Source organism: Protopterus annectens, chromosome 1.part1 (genome assembly GCF_019279795.1).
Source record: "Protopterus annectens isolate FY-2018-M chromosome 1.part1, PAN1.0, whole genome shotgun sequence".
NCBI lineage: Eukaryota > Metazoa > Chordata > Ceratodontiformes > Protopteridae > Protopterus > Protopterus annectens.
Window position 1 is genome coordinate 116,460,791 of NC_056726.1, and position 21,206 is coordinate 116,481,996.

Below are 21,206 nucleotides of genomic sequence, written 5' to 3' on the forward strand. Positions count from 1 at the left end.
GAAGTTTGCACTGAACCTATCTGCTAGCAGGTTGGCTAAGTCAGCAGGATCAGTATAAGTGATACTATTAGGTACTAATTCAGAACTCACCTGGGCTTTGCAACGGGGGTTCCTGATGTAACTGAAGAAGACTTTATGGTTTCCCTTTGTTATGGAGGCTAGTTTCGATTCATAATTGGCACTGGAGTTTTTTTCACTAGTGATCTAATTTGCTTGTTGAGGCTAAGGAGGGAGTTTTTCCAATTTGGAATTTGTTCCTTTTTACCCTTGGACAACAGTTTATTCCTTTTGTTGTAAAGTCTGTTGATAGAGGATGTCCACTAAACAGGTTTGTATTTCCTTAAAGAGCAGGTATAGTTCTATTGTGTATGGCTGAATCCATGCAGTTGTGCAGGTGTTTGTATACTGAGTTGGTGTACTGTTCAGCATAGTTGTCTGCATCCTCTAAGTATGAAGCTACAGATACCCTCCCTTAGGAGGTTGTAGTCAGCTTTTGAGACATTTTTTAGCTTGATTATGGCTGCGGGGAGGAAGGTTGGGTGGGAAAGAAACTTCAAATGAGACAGTCCGATGAGATGATCTCACCAGGGAAGAACATACTATGGGACTGGTGCAGCAGCCACCCATGTTGGTGAGAACTAGGTCCAGAATGTTATCTCCCCTTGTGGGGGATGAGACAAGCTGGTCTAATGCGTTAGAACTGATGAAGTTGGGGAATCATTGAGAGAGTGCATTAGTGCAAGAATGGTTTACCCAGTCTATGGTGGTGTAGTTGAAGTCACCAAGGATCAAGGTGTTAGTGGGCATCTTGATGGAGTCAAGTAGATCCAGGTAAGAGGAGTGGGTGTCTTGAGTCATGAAGGGGGGGTCTATAGCTAGCTATAACTTGGATTGGGTGTCTTGCCAACTGTCAGTTGTACCTGGACTAGTTCCAGTGTGTCATGTTGGCAAACCAGTCTGGAGGTGTACCTGTTCTTGATGAAGATAGAGACTCCACCACCATTATTCTTCCCAACCTCATTTTGGGGTTGGAATGTGTGGAATGAGGTATAGCCTGGTAAGGCAAGGGTGCTCTCTGCAGCCCTGAACCAAGTTTCTGTGACCGTACAAACATCAGCAAGTTCCAGTGCAAGGAGGGCCTCCAGTGAGTCTATTTTCAGGTTAAGGCTCCTAGAATTAAGCAGCATGACCTTCAATTTGCTTTTTGACAGATCTTTTATGTTGGAAGGTTTGTCTTTGGGACATTCCCTAAAAAATGCAGAATGAGGAAGGTGAGAGCCTTGGCCAGGATCCAGAAACCCACTGGTGACAGATGAAGGCCATCTCTGGCAAAACATTGAGACCTGCTGACCATGTCATGCCAGGCAGACAGATACTAGATCCCCTAGGAATGACACCCGAAACTATGCCAATTGTTGAAATTAATTATTTTTTGTTGGTATCATGGTATCATTCTTGGTGAAGGTAGGATGCTGCTTAGGGCTAGGGTCATACCTGCCTGGAACACATACTCTGAGAGTTCAATCGCGTCTGTCTTCATATTGACCAGGAAGGTACATCTCAAGTCATTCACACCAACATATACAATAACAGAGTCATACTCATACTTGTTGTGGAGAGACTTAAGTGCATGCATGATGTGGAGGATTCTGACAGCAGACAGACAACTGGCCGTGACTTGTCCAGACTGGTGAGGGGGACATCAACGTGTCTCACAACTGAGTCACCAATGACTACTGTGTTTGGTTTGTTATTATGTCTTGTGGGCTGTAATGGTTTATTGTTTTGCCTTATGGGCTGTGTTTGTGAGACACTGGTGTGTTGTCTGCTGTGCATGATGTGTTTGGTGTTGTATGTGGAATGTTTGTGAGTGTGTTTTGGAGGTCTCTGCTGTTTACGTAAGTTTTTATTGAAGACTTCTGCATAGGTGTGTGTGTGTTGTGCTTAGTTATGTAATGTGAGTGGTATGGTGTTTGTGCTGGCAATCTTCTCTTTGTCAGGAGTACTGACTGTGGCATGAGACAGCATGGACTCCAGGTTACTGATGTACATGCATTTCTTGCAGGTAGAAGAATTATGTGCTAGGAGAAGAGGACTGTCAGTAAACATGCTACACTGTCTCAATATGCCCATGCTGACTAGGCTACAGGAGAAACTGATGGGAATTGTCCAGACATAGTGTTCCAAATGCTTTGGAGGACTTATGGAGAGATGGTTTTGATAAGGGTTTGTCCACAAGAGTGAAGACAGCAAGAACCTTCTTAAATGTAAAGTAACTGGCCTGAAGCACAAGTGCTAAAACCAAAGCTAAAATTTATTCTTGTAGATTCATGGGATAATGGCCACTGTAGCCTTTTTAAGCTTAGCCATGAATCTCAAATCTCTGACAAGTTTTGATACTCTTGGTAGTGCAAGCACAGGTTTCAGAGAGATGAAATATTTACATGCAGAGGCTTAGGAGATGAACCATTTACAGGCTGCCTGTGTCCATTAGAAACATAGGTGCTAACTGCTAATCCAGGGGTGAATTTACAGTTCCTGTTTCAGGTATCTAAGTTACACTTGAATTGGGTTAGGGAGGAGCACTGCTTCACTTGAATGAGGACCTTATTCCAGAGAAGGAGTAGTCCCTGGGATACATTCTTGTCTCTCCAGCAGGTCCTATTTATATCACAGGCAGGGTTTATCATGGGTTATTCTGGTGCTGTTTGCTTTGTAGATATGCAGGTGGTCCATTAGAGTGGGGTCTGAAGATGGCCTTTATGCCAGACACAATACAATGATATGGCAGAGGACATGTTATTTATGCTGTGTTCTATTAGTGAAGAACCTCTGTAGACATTCCAGATGGGGGTGTTGTATTCAATAATAGGTCTAATGAATGCCAGATACAGTGGAACAATGACCTCTTTGGACCCAAATGTTATACCTTTGTGTTTAAGTTGCCCAGAATAGAATGATTTCTTCACTACTGTACACTTGTGGTGGTCAAAGTCTAGCTTGCTATGTACATGTGTCCCCAAGTGCCTTGCCACTGGGTCTGCTCTTAGGAGTGTGTTGTCAATATGGTAGTTACCAGTGTGGCCGACTTTCCAAAGATACTATTATACTTTTCTTGGCATTTTATTTTAGTCCAAGGTTCTGACAGCAATTATTTGTCTGTGACAGCCCTTCTTGAGAACATTAGTGTTGGGGGAGAGGGTCCTTCTATGACTGCTATTAATCTGTAATCATCTGCAAATCTGAAAAGTCAGAGGCCCTTAATATTGGTCTTGACTTCAGAGAAGTGGAGTCCAAAAAGAAGTGATCTGAGGACTGATCCCTGAAGGGTTCTGCTGATGTCTGGCATCTTTGTAGAGGTGGACTCCACAATTTTAACTTCCAGGATCCTGTCTGTGAGCCAGACTTCTTCTCCTGACTACTGGAATAGGGAAACAGCTGACATCTCTGTAAACAGGACTTGATTATTCTAAGGAGAAACAAAAATAGCTGGAGCAAATAACATATGTGAAAGGCAGTAGTAGGTCCATAAAGACTTCCTATTCCTTTCGCTTTCAGCCTTTCAATGCCAAATATAATGTGAATCACAACTTGACTAAAGTATCCACCCTTCACACCAGTACCACATCCTAGCAGACTGGATTTCCAGTGCTGTCAGAAGTCTTAAACCATTATGGGTAGCTAAATATACCTTATTTTGTTTCGTAATGGTGTGTTATTAACTGTCCATTTTTTAGCTCAGATGTCTTGTCTGTTTTCTGGTTCAGAAAATTCTAATCTAAAGCAACATATATCAAAGAAACTTCCAAATCCAGCTTGTTAAATTGAAATTCTACTCTCTTGAGGTAACGGGAGATGGATCCATGTATTGTTCCCTTTGTAAACATCTTACAACTGCAGGGTATAGAACTAGTCATTAAAGTGCAATCATACATCTTTCAGTTTTTCTTTTTTATTGAGTTGGGCTGTGCTTGTAAAACATGAAGAATTCCTGAGACTCAAAATCCTTATGACAAATGAAGATGGAATGGTCCTACCTGGGTAGGCAGTACAGTGTCTCATTGTTTGGAATCTGTGCCTCACGTCTCCACAGTTCATTCCTAACCTCTCATCATTCTCTGTGTATTGTCATTTGTCAGACTGTACTCCCCATGTCTGCACAGATTTTCTGTAATCATTTTCCACCCACCTCTCAAAACTCACTAACTGGTCAGCTGTTCTAAACTTCCCTGTATACTGCATTTACTCTTGCTCCTGCAGACTGGGTTGCAGCAGAAAAGAGTGAGAGATGAGCCAGTTCCCTTAATCAGTATAGAAGTGAATAACTTAAATTAAAATTAACATTAAAGGTGCTGCTAGGAAAACTGCTAATCTTCAGCTATGCATTCTGCATTAAGAAAAGCAGTAATTAGAAATTTTACACAACCCTGCCATTAAAAATCATATGAGTTACTAGAATTTACTAGAAAGGCTCACCCAGACTCTGCTACACTTTGCTGTGAGGGAAAGGTTAGTTTGCTTTTTATTTATTGTATTACTTTATTGCCTTTTTCTATTTTGAATACTGTGATTTGTTTTATTTACCTTGTGTGTTACTTGTATTCTGCTTTTAACTGCATATTAAAACTTGAAAAGAGACCACAGCTCTGTCTCTTATGAATCAGGCAGAAATTAGTACAGGTCAATAGAACAGGTCAGTTAAGGTTAATCATCTGTGAACTGAGGGGATGAAGCTAGGCACTAAACCTTCTATTTAAGGGGTAAAATAAAACATTTCAGAGCTTTACTAGAAATGCTCACTCAGTCTCTGCTACACTTTGCTGTGAGGGAAAGGTTAGTTTGCTTTTTATTTATTGTATTACTTTATTGCCTTTTTCTATTTTGAATACTGTGATTTGTTTTATTTACCTTGTGTTTTACTTGTATTCTGCTTTTAACTGCATATTAAAACTTGAAAAGAGACCACAGCTCTGACTCTTGTGAGTTAGGCAGAAATTAGTACAGGTCAATAGAACAGGTCAGTTAAAATTAATCATCTGTGAACTGAGGGGGTGGCGCTAGGAACTAAACCTTCTATTTAAGGGGTAAAATAAAACATTTCAGGGCTTTACTAGAAAGGTTCACCCAGACTCTGCTACACTTTGCTGTGAGGGAAAGGTTTGTTTGCTTTTTATTTATTGTATTACTTTATTGCCTTTTTCTGTTTTGAATACTGTCTTCTTCTTTTGGCTTTTCCCGGTTAGGGGTTGCCACAGTGGATCACTGGTCCGCATATAATGGCAGTGGAGTTTTTATGGTGTGGAGTTGCCAGCCTGGCACCCAACCTTGTACTGAAGGCACACACATACATGCACTCACGCCTAGGGCCAATTTAGAATGTCCAATCCACCTGCAATATGTGTTTGGGATGTGGGAGGAAACCCACGCGACCACAGGGAAGACATACAGACTCCACACAGAAGGCACCATAGCTGAAGATCGAACAGGAGAACCTCTTGCTGTGAGGCAGCAATGCTAACTGCTGCACCACCACAGCCGCCCTTCTATTTTGAATACTGTGATTTATTTTATTTACCTTGTGTTTTACGTGTACTCTGCTTTTAACTGCATATTAAAACTTGAAAAGAGACCACAGCTCTGTCTCTTGTGAATCAGGCAGAAATTTTTTTCCCCACCCTCCCATCCGGTTATTGTAGTGTTCTTAAACACCACTGTCTTTCTAGTTGCCTTCCCCTTATGTTAATTTGACCATATATCTCATTTCCTCTCTGTTTTTACTAGCTTGTGTGAGTAAGCACAAAATTATCATTTTGTGAAATCACTCCCCTTCAACTATTTAAATTTATTGGCCAATATTCAACTATTGATAAATTTATTTATCTATGGTATGCCATAGAACCAGAATACAAAAGTGACCACCCCTTTCAATCTATCTTGCTGTTTTAAAAATAGTGACTGTCCACTAAAACTTAACTTTTTAGAAAGGTAAAACTTAAGTTACCTACTTTCACATCTAACTCCTCTAGTGCACACTGCAGTGTTTAGGATAAACCATTTTTTTCATCTTATCTTTAAGCATCCCTGTGACTAGCACTTGCTTTAAAACCTGCTGGAAAGCACTAGGAAGTCTTAAACTGATACAAGCACTCAACTCTCCTGGTTAATAAGGAGAAATTAATTGTAGGCACTAAACAGCCTATAATTGTAAAGTACATTGCTTAGGTAAGGGAAAACAGCTCTTGTACTTTACAAAAAAAAGCACCAAACCAGGCATGTCTAAGGATCAGAATCCAGTGATTTCTCTGTCCACTGGGTGAATCTGAGCATTCTGGGGCAATGCAGCAATTGCCTCATGTACACAGACAACCCTCTCCTCCTACCACCCAACACTACAATCTGCGAGAGATGCACTTATATAACCAAAATGGAAGCAAAGCTCTCTCCACCCAAGATGGTGCTAGACAGTCAAGAGGAGAAGGTTAACACCTGCACTACACATCAAGCAACACAAAGCCCTTCTAAACCCACACCACCAACACCCACACATAGCAACACTAAACCCACATATGCGGAGGTCCTTAACAGTAACCTGCCCAAGCAACAAGGACCTCTGAAGCTGAAATGCAAACAAACACCAATCACAACCAAAGTGTCACATAGCTCACAACACCAGTGTGCCGCCCAACTACAGCCCCTGAGGCAAGACAACATACCCAACACTTTAGTCATAGGTGACTCTATAGTCAGGCACACTGATGTCCCAATCACCAGGCTGAACAAGGAGAAAATTACAGTTAGCTGCCTGTCTGGTGCCAGGATCTGCCACATAACGCATGCACTCAAGTCACTCCACAACTACAAATATGACTCTGTCATTGTTCATGTTGGAGTGAATGACTTGAGACATACCTCCCTGGACTACATGAAAAGGGACACGGAAGAGCTCTCGGATCATATGGCCCAGGCAGGTATGACCCTAGCCCTGAGTAGAATCCAGCTTTCACCCAGAATGATACCACAGTATAAGGACAAAATGATTGACTTCAACAAATGGCTAAACTTCTGGTGTCATTCAAAGGGGATCCAGTATCTGTCTGCCTGGGATGACATGATCGACAGACCACAATGCTTTGCCAGAGATGGTCTGTATCTGTCACCCCTGGGATTTAGGTTACTGGCTAAGGCCCTTGCCACCCCTATAGTGCCTTTTTAGACAAGGTTCAAAGGACAAAACCACCACCATAACAGGTATAAGCATGCAAAATCTGAAGGTAATGCTACTCAATGCTAGATGTCTTAACCTCAAAATGCACTCTCTCATGGCACTCCTAAAAATGTAGAACGTCAATATCTGTGCAGTAACTGAGACCTGGTTCAAGGCTCCAGAGAGCACCCCTGCAATACCAGGCTACAACCCTTACCACACTTTTCAGCCATCAAACCAGGACAGAAACACTAAAGGTGGAGGAGTGTCCATATTCACCAAGGATATTCACAACACCAGGCTAGTTTCCCAACACAATGTGTCTGAAATTCTCCAGGTGCAACTAACACTAGGTAAGACTGCAATCCAAATTGTAGCTTGCTACAGATCCCCACCATGACCCAAGATTCTCACTACACCTTTCTAAACATACTGGAAAATATTAAGATATAACCAAACACCCTAATACTCGGTGATTCCGACACCCTTGATCAATTAATACTTAATCCCACCAGGGGATCCAATATCCTAGACCTGGTCATTACCAACATGGGAAATCGATGCTCCACACCTATGGTCACCCCCTCTTTGGTCAGGTCTGACCATAAGCTAATCACCCTTGACATCCACATCCCACCCTCACCCCCCAGTAAGGAAACCTCCATAAAAACTTCTCCAAAGCCAACTTCATGCTACTCAAGTCAGAAGTGACAAACTTCATGACAACCATACAGACGGGAACTGAAAGTTCGACTGCTGAATCCTACACTAAGGCACTGTACGAGCACATCCACTCATGCATGAATCGTGCCATCCCCAATAGAGCCAAGACACTCTCTTCCAAAAAAAGGAAGTCAATCTGATGGTCCCTTGCCATAAACAAATTTTACAACAAAGGGAAGAAACTGTTGCAGAAAAGAGGAAAATCCCAGGATGCAAAAAACTCCCTTACAAGCCTCAGTAAGAAGCTGAGATCCCTCATAAAATCCTCCAAAGCTAGTTACGAAAATAAAATTGCCAAAGATTCCAAAGACAACCACAAGGCATTCTATAGCTATGTCAAGAATCTAAATGGCAATGTTCAGATCTGCTCTGACCTACAACAGAATGGCATTAAATATACTGATCCCAAGGATATTGCCAATATCCTGGCAGATAGATTCAGTGCAAACTTTACCCCCCTCTCACCCCCTAAAGGGCCCATCTCAATATTGAAAGATTACCAAATTCCAGTAATAATGGCCACACAGGTAAAAAACGCACTCTCCAAAGCTAAGAATACAGCATCCATGGGACCAGATGACATCCCAGGCTGTGTACTACATGAACTACAAAATGAACTGGAACCTAACTTAAGTGTCATGTTTAATCATAGCCTCACCTCAGCCTTCATGCCCATTGAGTGGCTCACAGCTACAGTTATCCCACTCCACAAGGGGGATCCACCTTGGATCCCGGGAACTACTGCCCCATCAGTCTGATGAGCCTGATCTGCAAGGCCATGGAACGTATTATCATGGAACTTATAAACAAAGACATTGGCAACCTTCAAACACCTGACCCCATGCAGTTTGGGTTCGTGAAGGGATGAGCGTTTCTCCTGAACCTGATTGACTTCTTCGAATCAGTCTCCAGAGCTGTGGACAAGCGTAAGGTGGTCCACACAGCCTATCTGGACCTTGACAAGGCCTTCAACACCATCCCCCAGTCTGGAATCATAGATAAATTTACTAAGCTGGGCATTAATCCCTATGTCACTCGATGGGTTGCCAACTGGCTTACTGAAAGGACCCACACTGTAAAAGTAGCCGACTCCAAATCCAGCTCCAGACAAGTGACACATGGAGTACCTCAGGGTTCAGTCCTAGGACTGCTCTTTGTTAGAAAAATATGTATTAATATGTGTTTGCTTAATGACAAATTAGTAATCAAAGGGTTTTTAATATGCTTTTCATTCTATTTCTTATGCACTGTGATTTATATAAATTGAGTTTCATATGAGGCCAAAAATAATCTTTATTGAAACTGCAGCATGCTTACTGAAACTTGCAAGTTGCCCTCTGACCTAGTAACTGCTAGCACAGCAATATTCTTGTTTATGCCTTGTGGAAATGTACTTGAGAAGCAGGTGTTAATCTGCTAGGTCAGAAGCATATAAATAGACAATATACAATTGAATAAATGTAATGATTCCAGACAGACAGCCTTGTTCAGATGATGGGAACCTCTGCAGCTGCAGTAGTTAAGAGATAAGTTAGACAAAGGCTTTTTAGAGAAATGAACTGCTAGCATTGTGTTTGATTTAGCTATAGTATCTTGAATGTAACATAACAAGTATCTAACTGAAAGTAACCAAGGCCATGTTGTTTTCCTCAGGATGTTTCACATAAAAATTGTTTAAATCAGCAGAAAATCATGGGAAAGATGGTCAGCAGATGATGACCAAAAGGTGGTAATTCGTTACGTCAGCATGGTAGGACAGGATTAATTTGATAACCTATAAAAATGAATGCATTTCCTGTTTCTGGTTAGACAAACTCTGTATTAGCACGTTTTTGTCTCCTTGCTGCAAGATTAAAGTGCCTTAACCTGAACCAACCGTGTTTTGATCATTTTTAAAGTATATTTTTTCCTTTGACAGATTGGTCCTTCGAGCCGGATTACGTATCTCTCGCTCTGGACCTAGGTCAGAATTGGGCCCGGTGGCATGCATACCAAATCGGCTCTTCTGCTTTGAAAGACCTCCGACTAAATTGTCGTTTGAAAGAGTCCGGCCACTGTTTCTGATCTGGGATTGGAGGACGAGTCAATGATCCGGTGGATCAACTCACGGAGGGTCAGGTAAGGAAGAATTACCTTATTTTTGTTTCAAGATCAGGGACTAGTTACAGAATTATTCTTTTTTTGTCAGGTAAATTGCTTATGCAAATTAGAGACAGAAGAAGGTATTACTGTTTTTTGTCATAGATCAGGGAAACAGAATAGGTAGATAGTTATTCTAGATAAACTGTGAAAAAGGTGTAGATTTGTGGTACCACGTGATAGAAAGGGTTACGTAACAATTTACAGCTTAGCTAAGATACCAATGGGAAATCAGTGCACAAAAAGCTCCCGGGACACGCCCCTAACTGAAGACGCGAAGTATATGCAATTACAGCGTTCCGATAATGTTAAATATTATACCAAATGGGTCGATAAGTACAAATTTGAGGGTAATTTAGATAAACTCGCACTTATGAAACTTGTAAAACAGTTAAAAATAGACGCGAAAGGCAAATTAAAAAAGCAGAGACAATTAGGAGTCCCTCAGGTGCACAGGTGGCTTGAGGAAGCAAATCGTAGGGAGCAAAGAATTAAAAATTCAAAAACGATGTTTTTAGACAAAGAAGATAATAATTTAGTAATAGCGATGGCCCCTCCTTCACCCCCTCCACTTCCGTTACCAGAATATGAAGCGAGTGGACGTGCTGATCCACCTCCATTATACTCAGCTGTCCCTGCAAAAAGCACAACCGTTTGTCAGGGATCCCATCGAGACCAGGTCTCGAACACACGACTTGAGGAGGGAAATTAAATTAAATGAGTTAAATAGAGCATCACAAGCTATGAGCAAAGAAGAGATATGTCTGCTCATAGAAGTACCGAATCCTCAGGCAGGACAGGATCCGACTCTTTTAGTTTATAGACCGTGGACACCGGAAGATCTCAGGAAAGCCACAGAAGGTATTCCCCACCCAAAAGTAAATTTTAGGAAGTTTTTAAAAGATTTACAAGGTATGAGATTAAGTTACCATTTGAATGGAGAGAAAATAGAAAAAGTAGTTAGACAAATTGTAGGTCCAGATTGGCACATGATTTGTGGCAGCTAGAATCCTCGTGATGCACAACTTAGACCACTCCCACATACTGACGCAGAACTAGATGGCAGAGTAAAAGGTCTGACAGACCGAATCTCTGAAAAGTGGAAGCCTAGGGCTGATTGGACTTGTATTAATCAATGCATACAGCAGGAAAAAGAAACAGTAGATGGGTACTTTGCCAGATTATTAGAATGCTTTAACAATCATAGTGGCATGACAGTTCCTGAAAACCAAGCGAATGATTCCCCGTATGAACAACAATTGAAAAACGCATTTTTGAAAGGGTGCATTGCACCTATTAGTAGCTTCATTATGAAGCATATGATAGATCATCGAACAAGTAGGTTACAAGCCTTACTTGAATATGCTAGACATGCAGAAAGACATTTTAATAGTAAAAAGAAAAAGAAAACCCAAGTATTTTCAGCAGAAGATGGGTCAGAAGTATTTGTAGTACAAACTGGGGAAAAAGGGTAAGATAAATACCCAGGGAAATAAACAATCTGACAAACGATCAGAAGATTTCGAAGAAAGAAAGAAAAAGGGTGAGTGTTTTAAGTGCAGGAAAAAAGGACATTTAGCAAGGGATTGCAGGCTAAATAAGAAGGCGACTACAGAAAATAAGGAGGATGAGGAATGACTATATGATAGTCAGGAATCATTGAGTGAAAGTGAGCAGGAAAAGGTAAGTGTAAACGTGATAGCAGGAGAAGAGGATGTGACACAAGGGGTAGAGGATGTATATGAATACACAGACGTAGAAGGAAATGAAATTTTGGACCTAGCTCTTTTGAGCTTAGACCTTTACTTAGCAGATACAAAACTGGAAGTGACGCTTCTGGTGGAAGGGAGGGAAGTTAAATTTTTGTGTGACTCATGGGCTTCATGGACCCTGATACACCCTTCCAAACTATCGGAAGATACAGAATCACCAGACTATAAACTAGTGAAAGCAGCTAACGGACAGCTATATCGGGAGCCACTCTCCCATGACATTACAATAATAGACCCTGTTTCAGGGATGACTCAGAAAAGTAAAATTGTAGTTTCTGCAAAATGCCCAGTGAATCTTTTGGGTAGAGATTTAATGCAGATATTTGGCATAGCAGTAGTTCCAACCATGCAGGGTATGGAAGCACAGCGACAAATGGATACTTTTGTAGTGCGACCGGAGGGTGAAATGTATTATTGGTACAGCCAGGACTTGGTTACGACTGGTCCAGGGGCAGTAACCAAAGAACTAATGAATGTAGCTATCAGCAAGTTCCCCTCCCTCGACATTGACAAACAGCATTTGTTGCATTGTACTCTATATTACTGTAATAGACCAGGACCTGATAAAGAATATGAGCAAGAATTGTTTCAGAACCATGCAAATAGGCTGGTATTGCGAAATTTGTACTGGGATGCAGAAGGGAACAGTGTAGCAAGCTGTTCATTGCCCCAGGAATTTTTGACACTCTACAAATCTAATCGACTGCCCCATGATAGTTTGACTAAGAATAAAACTTTAAAATGGGCAGACTTAGGTGAGAAAGTCACAAGGTGGGAAAAACAGACAGAAGTAGAACTCTCAGAACAAGGAGTACAGAAACAGAAATTGAATTGGATCACACAGACACACCCAGCTGTACACTCACAGGCTAGTGAGGATAGCGGAGTATTACTATTATTAGAAGAAGAGGAAAAAGCCTTGCAAGACATACCAGGCATTCTCTGGTCAGCAGGGAAATCAGATGTAGGACTAATACAAACAGCAAAACCAGTTACCATAACGCCAAAGTCAGCTTTTAGACCCCAGAAAAGACAGTATCCCTTGAGAAAGGATGCAAAAGTAGGAATCAAACCTATCATAGCAGCCTTACTCAAGGAAGGAGTCTTAATAGAATCCCCTGATTCACCATGTAACACACCTTTATTTCCTGTCAAGAAGGCAAATGGAAAATGGCGTATGGTCCAAGACTTACAAGCAGTGAACAATGCAGTTATACCTAGAGCACCAACGATGCCAGATCCACACACCTTACTGAATGATTTAAAGCCAGAACAGAAATATTTTTCAGTGGAAGACATAAGTAATGCATTTTTCTCGATACCGATACACCCTGACAGCCAATATTGGTTTGCATTTACATTTCAGGGAAAGCGGTACACATATACCAAATTACCGCAGGGGTATTGTAAAAGTCCAACGATATTTGTACAAGAAATGGCAAGCAACCTGGTGGGATTTATCCTACCGAAAGGTAGTCAAATTCTACTTTATGTAGGCGACATTCTGCTGGCAGTCCCCACCCAGCAAGAATGCAAAGAAGACATTATAGCTTTGTTACAATTTTTAGCTACTCAAGGTCACAAAGTAAACAAAGACAAGTTACAGCTTTGGAAAAAACAAGTTAAATACTTAGGGTATGTAATATCCAAAGAAGGTAGAATATTAGATGAAGACAGAAAAACAGCGATTTTACAAGCACCTAGACCAACTACCAAGAAGGAAATGATGTCCTTCCTGGGAACTACTAATTTTTGTCGGAGTTGGATACCAAACTATGCTTTGGAATCTGCTTCACTAGCTGATTTAATATTTAAAAAGTCGATGGCTGCACAGGATTTATTACAATGGACACCTAAAGCAGAAGCAGCTTTCTGTAAGCTGAAACAATTGATAGCATCATCCTTAGTTTTAGGATTACCAAACTATAACAAACAGTTTATTCAAACTGTAGATTGTAAGCAAGGTTATATGACATCAGTGTTGACACAACAACATGGGGACAAACAACGCCCCATAGCTTATTATTCATCACAGTTAGATTCAGTGGTGCGGTCTTTGCCCCACTGTGCACAAGCAGTAGTTGCAGCTGCAATGGAAGTGCAGGCTTCAGCCTCAGTAGTATTATTCCACCCTCTCACATTGAGAGTGCCTCAAGCAGTCGCAATTATTTTACTGCAAGAAAAAGTAGCATATCTTTCTCCAGCTAGGCATCTTTCCTGTATGACCATTCTGTTGGGCCAACCTCATATGACAATTGAACGATGCACAACTTTGAATCCGCCAACTTTGCTTCCAACCCCTGTAGATGGCAAACCACACTGCTGCCTGCAGGAGATTGAGCAAAAGACACTACCTAGACAAGACCTTATGGATGTTCCCTTGGATGATGCCGAGGTGACATGCTATGTGGATGGCTCGTGCAGGAGGGGTCCTACAGGACAGAACCTAGTGGGGTATGCAGTTGTTTCTGATACTGAAACTTTAAAAGCAAAATCTTTGCCGCACAACTTATCTGCACAAGCAGCAAAATTAATTGCCCTAACGAGGGCATGTACCTTAGTAAAAGGTAAGAAAGTGAACATTTATACTGACAGCCAGTATGCTTTTTCTACTGTACATGTTTTTGCGCAACAGTGAAAAAATAGAGGAATAATAACATCTACTGGTAAACCGATTAATCATGTGCAACTTATTTTAGACTTGTTATATTCAATTCAGTTACCTAAAAAAGTAGCTATTTGCAAATGCATAGCTCATACAAAACAACAGGATAGAATTTCTAAAGGTAATGCATGGGCTGATACAGCTGCAAAGCAGGCAGCTTCAGCCACAGAAACTTTTCTTTTGAGTGAGGAATTACAACCCTCAGAGACTTTAGATTTAGAAATGTTAAAAACAATGCAGACACTTACTACAAATCTTGAGAAACAAAAGTGGATAAAACGAGGAGCAATCCTCAAAAAGGGACTGTACATCTCCAAGGAAAAGAAACCAATTTTGCTATCTAATTTATTTAGATATGCAGCGTTGTTGAGCCATGGGCAGAGCCATGTCTCAACAGGGGGGATGGTACAGTTAGTGAATCGAGTGTTTACAACCTATGGGTTTACAAACTATACAAAAAAATTTTGTGCAGTATGCCATGTTTGTAACAAGCATCATGCACAAGGGGCATTGAAGCCTAAGCGAGGGAATTTTCCAACACCACCATATCCATTCCATACCATTTGTATGGACTTCATAGAATTGAATAAATGTGAGAATAAGAAATACTGCCTAGTTATTATAGACATGTTTTCCAAATGGGTAGAAGCGTTTCTAACTAAAAACCCAGATGCAGCTACGGTTGCAAAGGTCCTTGTTAAAGAAATTATACCCAGATTTGGGATACCGGAAAAGATTTATAGTGATAACGGGACACATTTCGTGAACCAAACAATCCAGCAACTTAGTCGTTACTTCGGAATATCGTTAAAGAATCACTGTGCGTATCACCCCCAATCTGCAGGACTAGTAGAGCGGCATAATGGGGTACTGAAGAACAGACTTAGGAAATTGATAGAAGAAACACAGAAAAATTGGGTGCACTGTTTGCCTTAGGCACTGTTGAGTATGAGAACTGTTCCAAATGTAAAGGCATTAACTCCTTTTGAAACTTTGTTTGGGAGGGCATATTATACACCTCAGTGAAAACCTCTCATGTCTACAGAGCAGGAGGCTGACAGTTCACTTGCAGGATATATGAGGAGATTTTTGAATAACAAACTTTTGCAGTTAAATTCTGTTTCAGATAAAGAGCAACCAAAATCAGAAGCACCAGTAGCCCCTGGCACTTGGGTCTGGGTGAAGATTATGAAACGGAAGAATTGGAGCTCTCCGAAGTGGGAAGGTCCGTACCAGGTACTGCTGTCAACACCCACCACAGTCAAAATCGCAGAACGAGATTCTTGGATCCATTTGACACACTGTAAATTGGTTAAAAACTTTAAACTGGACAAAAACTTTGTTACTGTTGCACAACAAGAACAAAATGGCCAGATACAGAGTGAGTAGAGACACTGAACAATTTCAAAAAATTTGTATGATTGTTTTTGTTGCAATATTAATCACACTGTTCTTTTTGCTGTGGCCATACTTTTTTCCTGCCACAAAGGTTGAACTGATTAAACGTAATGAACCAAACATAGACTGGCATCCGAACTTTAACACTTATCAGGCAATTACACGTGTATACGCAGAGACTTTCAATGTTTCAAACTGCTGGGTCTGTACGGCCATACCAACAGCATACGGGGGGTTGTTAATGACTGCTATCCCCCTAGGGGTCAATGAGACCTGGGAAAATCAGTTTTTTGGCACAGTTGCTATTAAAGAACAAGATAAGGTCGCACTGTATTTGCCTGTGACACAAAAAGGAATTGTATGTTTTTATAAAAATGACTCCATCCAAGTTGGGTGGAGTAAATGTAATGTTACTGTACAGTACAAATGTTATAGAAAACCAAATGATTTGAGTGAATCTTGTAGTACAGATTATGACTCATTTTTGAAATCTATGCATAAAACTCTTGATCAGGTACAGCACAATCCTGTACTTTTCAAACAGTTATCAGTGATAGATAAGAAAATGGTTCATGCAGGGCAGTCATTTCGTAACAAAGTAATGACAAAAGTAGAGGACTGTTATTTTGTATGTGGGAAAAAGGCATATAAATGGTTACCTGAGAATTGGTCTGGCAGTTATTTTTTGGGATACCTGGTTCCGGCCATCTGACACACTGCAGCCTTGCCTCAAGGGAGTATTCAAAATACTCGAGACGTAACCAAAAAGACTGTTAAAAAAATGGAGAATCCAGTGGGACGAATCAAAGCAGGGTGGAAAAACCATCGTAATGTGGGAACCAAACTTGTGCACATGGACTTGAGCGATGCTGTTATATCCTGGGCAGGTATATCACCCATGTATGGCGGAGTCAAATAAATATGGGAACTGTGAAAACTGTCTAAACTTCTCAAAATAATGAGTAATGCAACTTTTTCTGCCCTTGAATTGATAACTGATGAACTGAATGCCATGAGAACTGTAGTGCTTCAAAACCGAATGGCTCTTGACTTCACCCTAGCGGCGAGAGGTGGGACTTGCACTTTAATCAAAGAAGACTGCTGTGCCTTTATTCCTGACCACCAGCATGAGATAAACGATCATCTCGAGGTGATTCAGCAAGTGTTGGCCATGACCAAACCAGGCCCAAACCCTCTGACAGAGTTTTTTCAGAATGCCTTTGGGGGGTGGGGTTCCATCTTTATGAACATACTGATTGCTATTGGGGTAGGTTTACTCCTAATAGGAGCTTGTATTTGTTGTGGAATCCTCTGCACGAAGAAACTAATTAAGTAATTCATAGATATATCCATATCTGAAACTATGTATCAAAGTACTGAATTTGAAGAGCTGCTAGAATGTGAGACACTTTCATAAAAGTTTAAACTAAATGACTTTCTTAACTGCAAATCCTAAATGGAAGAGGTTAGGAAAAGAAGCAAACTGTTTATCCTTTTTTTAAAAATAGAATAAAAAGTATTAACAGGAGGGAGATGTTCGAAAAATATGTATTAATATGTGTTTGTTTAATGACAAATTAATAATCAAAGTGTTTTTAATATGCTTTTCATTCTATTTCTTATGCACTGTGATTTATATAAATTGAGTTTCATATGAAGCCAAAAATAATCCTTATTGAAACTGCAGCATGCTTACTGAAACTTGCAAGTTGCCCTCTGACCTAGTAACTGCTAGCACAGCAATATTCTTGTTTATGCCTTGTGGAAATGTACTTGATTAGCAGGTGTTAATCTGCTAGGTCAGAAGCATATAAATAGACAATATACCATTGAATAAATGTAATGATTCCAGACAGACAGCCTTGTTCAGAGGATGGGAACCTCTGCAGCTGCAGTAGTTTAGAGATAAGTTAGACAAAGGCTTTTTAGAGAAATGAACTGCTAGCATTGTGTTTGATTTAGCTATAGTATCTTGAATGTAACATAACAAGTATCTAACTGAAAGTAAACAATGCCATGTTGTTTTCCTCAGGATGTTTCACATAAAAAATGTTTAAATCAGCAGAAAGATGGACAGCAGATGATGACCAAAAGGTGGTAATTCGTTACGTCAGCATGGTAGGACAGGATTAATTTGATAACCTATAAAAATGAATGCATTTCCTGTTTCTGGTTAGACAAACTCTGTATTAGCCCATTTTTGTCTCCTTGCTGCAAGATTAAAGTGCCTTAACCTGAACCTACCATGTTTTGATAATTTTTAAAGTATATTTTTTCCTTTGACACTCTTGTTTGGCATCTACTTCTCTGAATTACAGGCCAACACTAAGAGACTCTGGCTAACAAAGTTCGCAGATGACTGCAAATGGGGAGTCATTACTGAATTCCCAAATGATGTGGATATTCTACAAAAGGGCCTTACAGAAACAGATGCTTGGTGCCAGAGCCATGGGATTAAGCTCAATGCCAAGAAATGTATAGTTATCCCCTTTGGGAAAAAACATGTACCCATGAATTACCACATAGGTGGCAGTACACTAAACACCAAAAGTGTGATAAAAGACTTAGGGACACAGGTGGACAGTGGTCTCACCTTCGATAACCACATCACCACAACAGTCAGGAAATCCTTCTATGTGGCACACCTCATCACTAAGGGCTTTTCATCCAGAAAAAAGGAGGTCATTGTCCCACTGTACTCATCCCTCATTAGACCCATTATAGAATACAATGCCTCGTTTAGTATGTACCTCTTGGGACATCTGCAACAACTGGAAAGGCCACAGAAATACCTCACTAAAAGAATCACAGGCCTAAAGCAGATGCACTATGCTGACCGTCTAAAAAAATCCACCTATACTCTGTCGCATATCGTCTACTCAGAGATGATCTCTGCTTAACATACAAGGCCATGTCAAACCCAGAGCTGTTGGACATGCTACACTTAAAGAAATCCCAGTCCCTCAGAGACACATGCTCCAGGGATCTAAACCTTGTCATCACAATGAACAAAACATGCTGGAGGGATAGGGTCCTGACCAGAGACTCCCCAGACTCTGAAATAGGCTGCCCAAACATGTCAAGCAGAGCGCCTCTTTGGCCCTCTTCAAAAGGAACCTTGATGATTGGAAGGGAGATGGGAAATTCACCATGGGGATCACGTCAGTCGCCCTGCTAGATGGGTCCAGGGAAGTAAATACTGTGGGAAGAAATAGCCAGGAAATTGTTATGGCTTGGCTTGTATAGGCCTTAGGGCCAATAGCCTAGTACCAACCTATGAACCTATGAATTGTAGGGGACTTTCCACATTTCTGTATCACTCATTGTTTGATATATGAGACATCAGCAGTCAGAGTTTATCCTCTTGGACTGTAATGTGTGTCTGGCTTCACAGTACAGGTGTTATGGACTGACTACTCTTCAGATGACCAAGGATCAATGTTTTGTCCTGGCTTTGTAGGATGTAGCTGATCAACAATGGAAATAAGCAGCAGAGATCAGACAATAAAAATACAGCACTCTAAGAAAGCATTTAGTTGAATGCATCAGTTGAAAATATTGTTCATAGGTATAAAAATGTATCCCACAAGTTTTTTGAGCCTTATAGGTTATTTTATGGGGTATATGTAAGCTAGGGTATGATAGACTGTCTCTGTCTATTAGAGACAGAGGTGGTAGACTTCCGGTGAATTCCCAATTTCTCATCCACTGGTCCAGCTTAAACTTGAATAAGGTTAGGGAAGAGCTCTTCTTCACATGGATGGGAAGCCTGTTTTAGAGGAGGGGAATTCGCTGAGACACATACCTGTCCCTCCAACATGTCCTATTTATGTCACAAGCAAGGTTCAAACCCCTAGAGCAAGTAGTTCTGATGCTACTGGTTTTGTGGATGTGCAAAAGATCCATAAGAGCTGGATCCAGGATGCCTTGTATGACAGGCACAGATCATCTCTCAACAGTCTGTAGGAAACTGAGTATAGAGATAGGGCTTTGAGGCAATCTGCACTGGACATGTTGTTTACACCCTGCATTCTTTTTTAATGAGTAATGTCTGTGGACATTATATTTATAGCATGTGCCTGGTCAGGTACATATCAAAGGGGGCATTGTACTCAGTGATGGGTCTAATGAGGACTGAATACAGAAGAATGATGACATCCTTGGACCAAGGTGCTATGCCCTTGCTTATAAGTTGAGCAACATAGAATGATTTTCTTACTACCTAAGACACATGTTGGTCAAAAGCTAGGTTACTATCAACATATGTTTCCAAATCCCTGACTAATGAGTCCACCCTTAGGGGTGTCATATCAATGAGGTATTTTCCTAGGGTGGCTAACTTTCCAAAGGGTGCTATTATGCATTTCTTGGCACTGAGTTTCAAGCCATGGCTTAGCACAAATTCTTTATTTGTGTTAGTCCATCCAGTAAGATGTTAGTGGTTTGGGGGTATTCACTGACTGCTCTGAGTTGGTAGTCATCCGCAAACCTGGTTAGCCAGTAGCCTTTGACATTAGCTTTGACTTCCGAGAAGTAAATGCCAGAAGGAGTGGGCCTAGCAAAAAGAGTCCTGAAGGACTGTGCTTGTGACTGGTCTCTTTGTGGTGGTGGTCTCCCCACAAAATAAATAAATAAAAATAAAGCGGCACCCTGTGTGGTAGCATCTATTTTGGATCCCTACAGAAACGTGCACTATTTGTCTTGCTTTTCATCAGAAAAAACAGGGAAAAAAAACAGATTTAAGGCAAGAAATGAAGGTATGACTCACAACAATCTTGAGAATCTTCTGGAAATCCAATCTTAAATCTCACTGTGCTGCATGCTTGATGAACTGGTAGCAGAGAGGTCTGTAAACTCAAACACACGCCAGGAACTCTTCCAGCTTGGAATCTCAATGGAACATGGTAAAAATTGCAGAAACCTGTCAAACCTGTCTAAACAGTTGACAATCGGACATGGGAAGCATATTAAAAGGAAAAGATGTGAAAGATCAAGAAAGAGAGGCTCTAGAACAGGAATTAAGGGCAGACTGAAAAGAAATCCATACAGGCCTGCATTTCCTTCCATGCTGCTGGCAAATGTATGCTCACTGGAGAGAAAGACAGGCTATTTACGGATGGATCTTTCCAGACTCTAAGGGAAGAAATAGTTGTTTACTTCTCTTCACTGAAACTTGGACGAACTCCAGTATAAATGATAGTACAAGATATGTGGAGGGGATGTCATTATTTCCTGCTGACAGAAATCAGTCTCTCTGTGGTAAATCTCATGGAGGGGGAGTTTGTGTGTATATCAACAGCAGCTG

General features: G+C 40.9%; 1 long non-coding RNA gene across 1 annotated transcript in view; it reads right to left on the minus strand.

The window, feature by feature from the left end:
- Window positions 1-20,976, minus strand: part of LOC122813216 — a 67,350-nt gene extending 46,374 nt beyond the window's left edge. Inside the window, exon 1 of the long non-coding RNA XR_006366650.1 lies at window positions 20,670-20,976. This is a non-coding gene — a long non-coding RNA (uncharacterized LOC122813216). The remainder of the gene's footprint in view (window positions 1-20,669) is intronic.
- Between the last annotated feature and the right edge of the window lie 230 nt (window positions 20,977-21,206).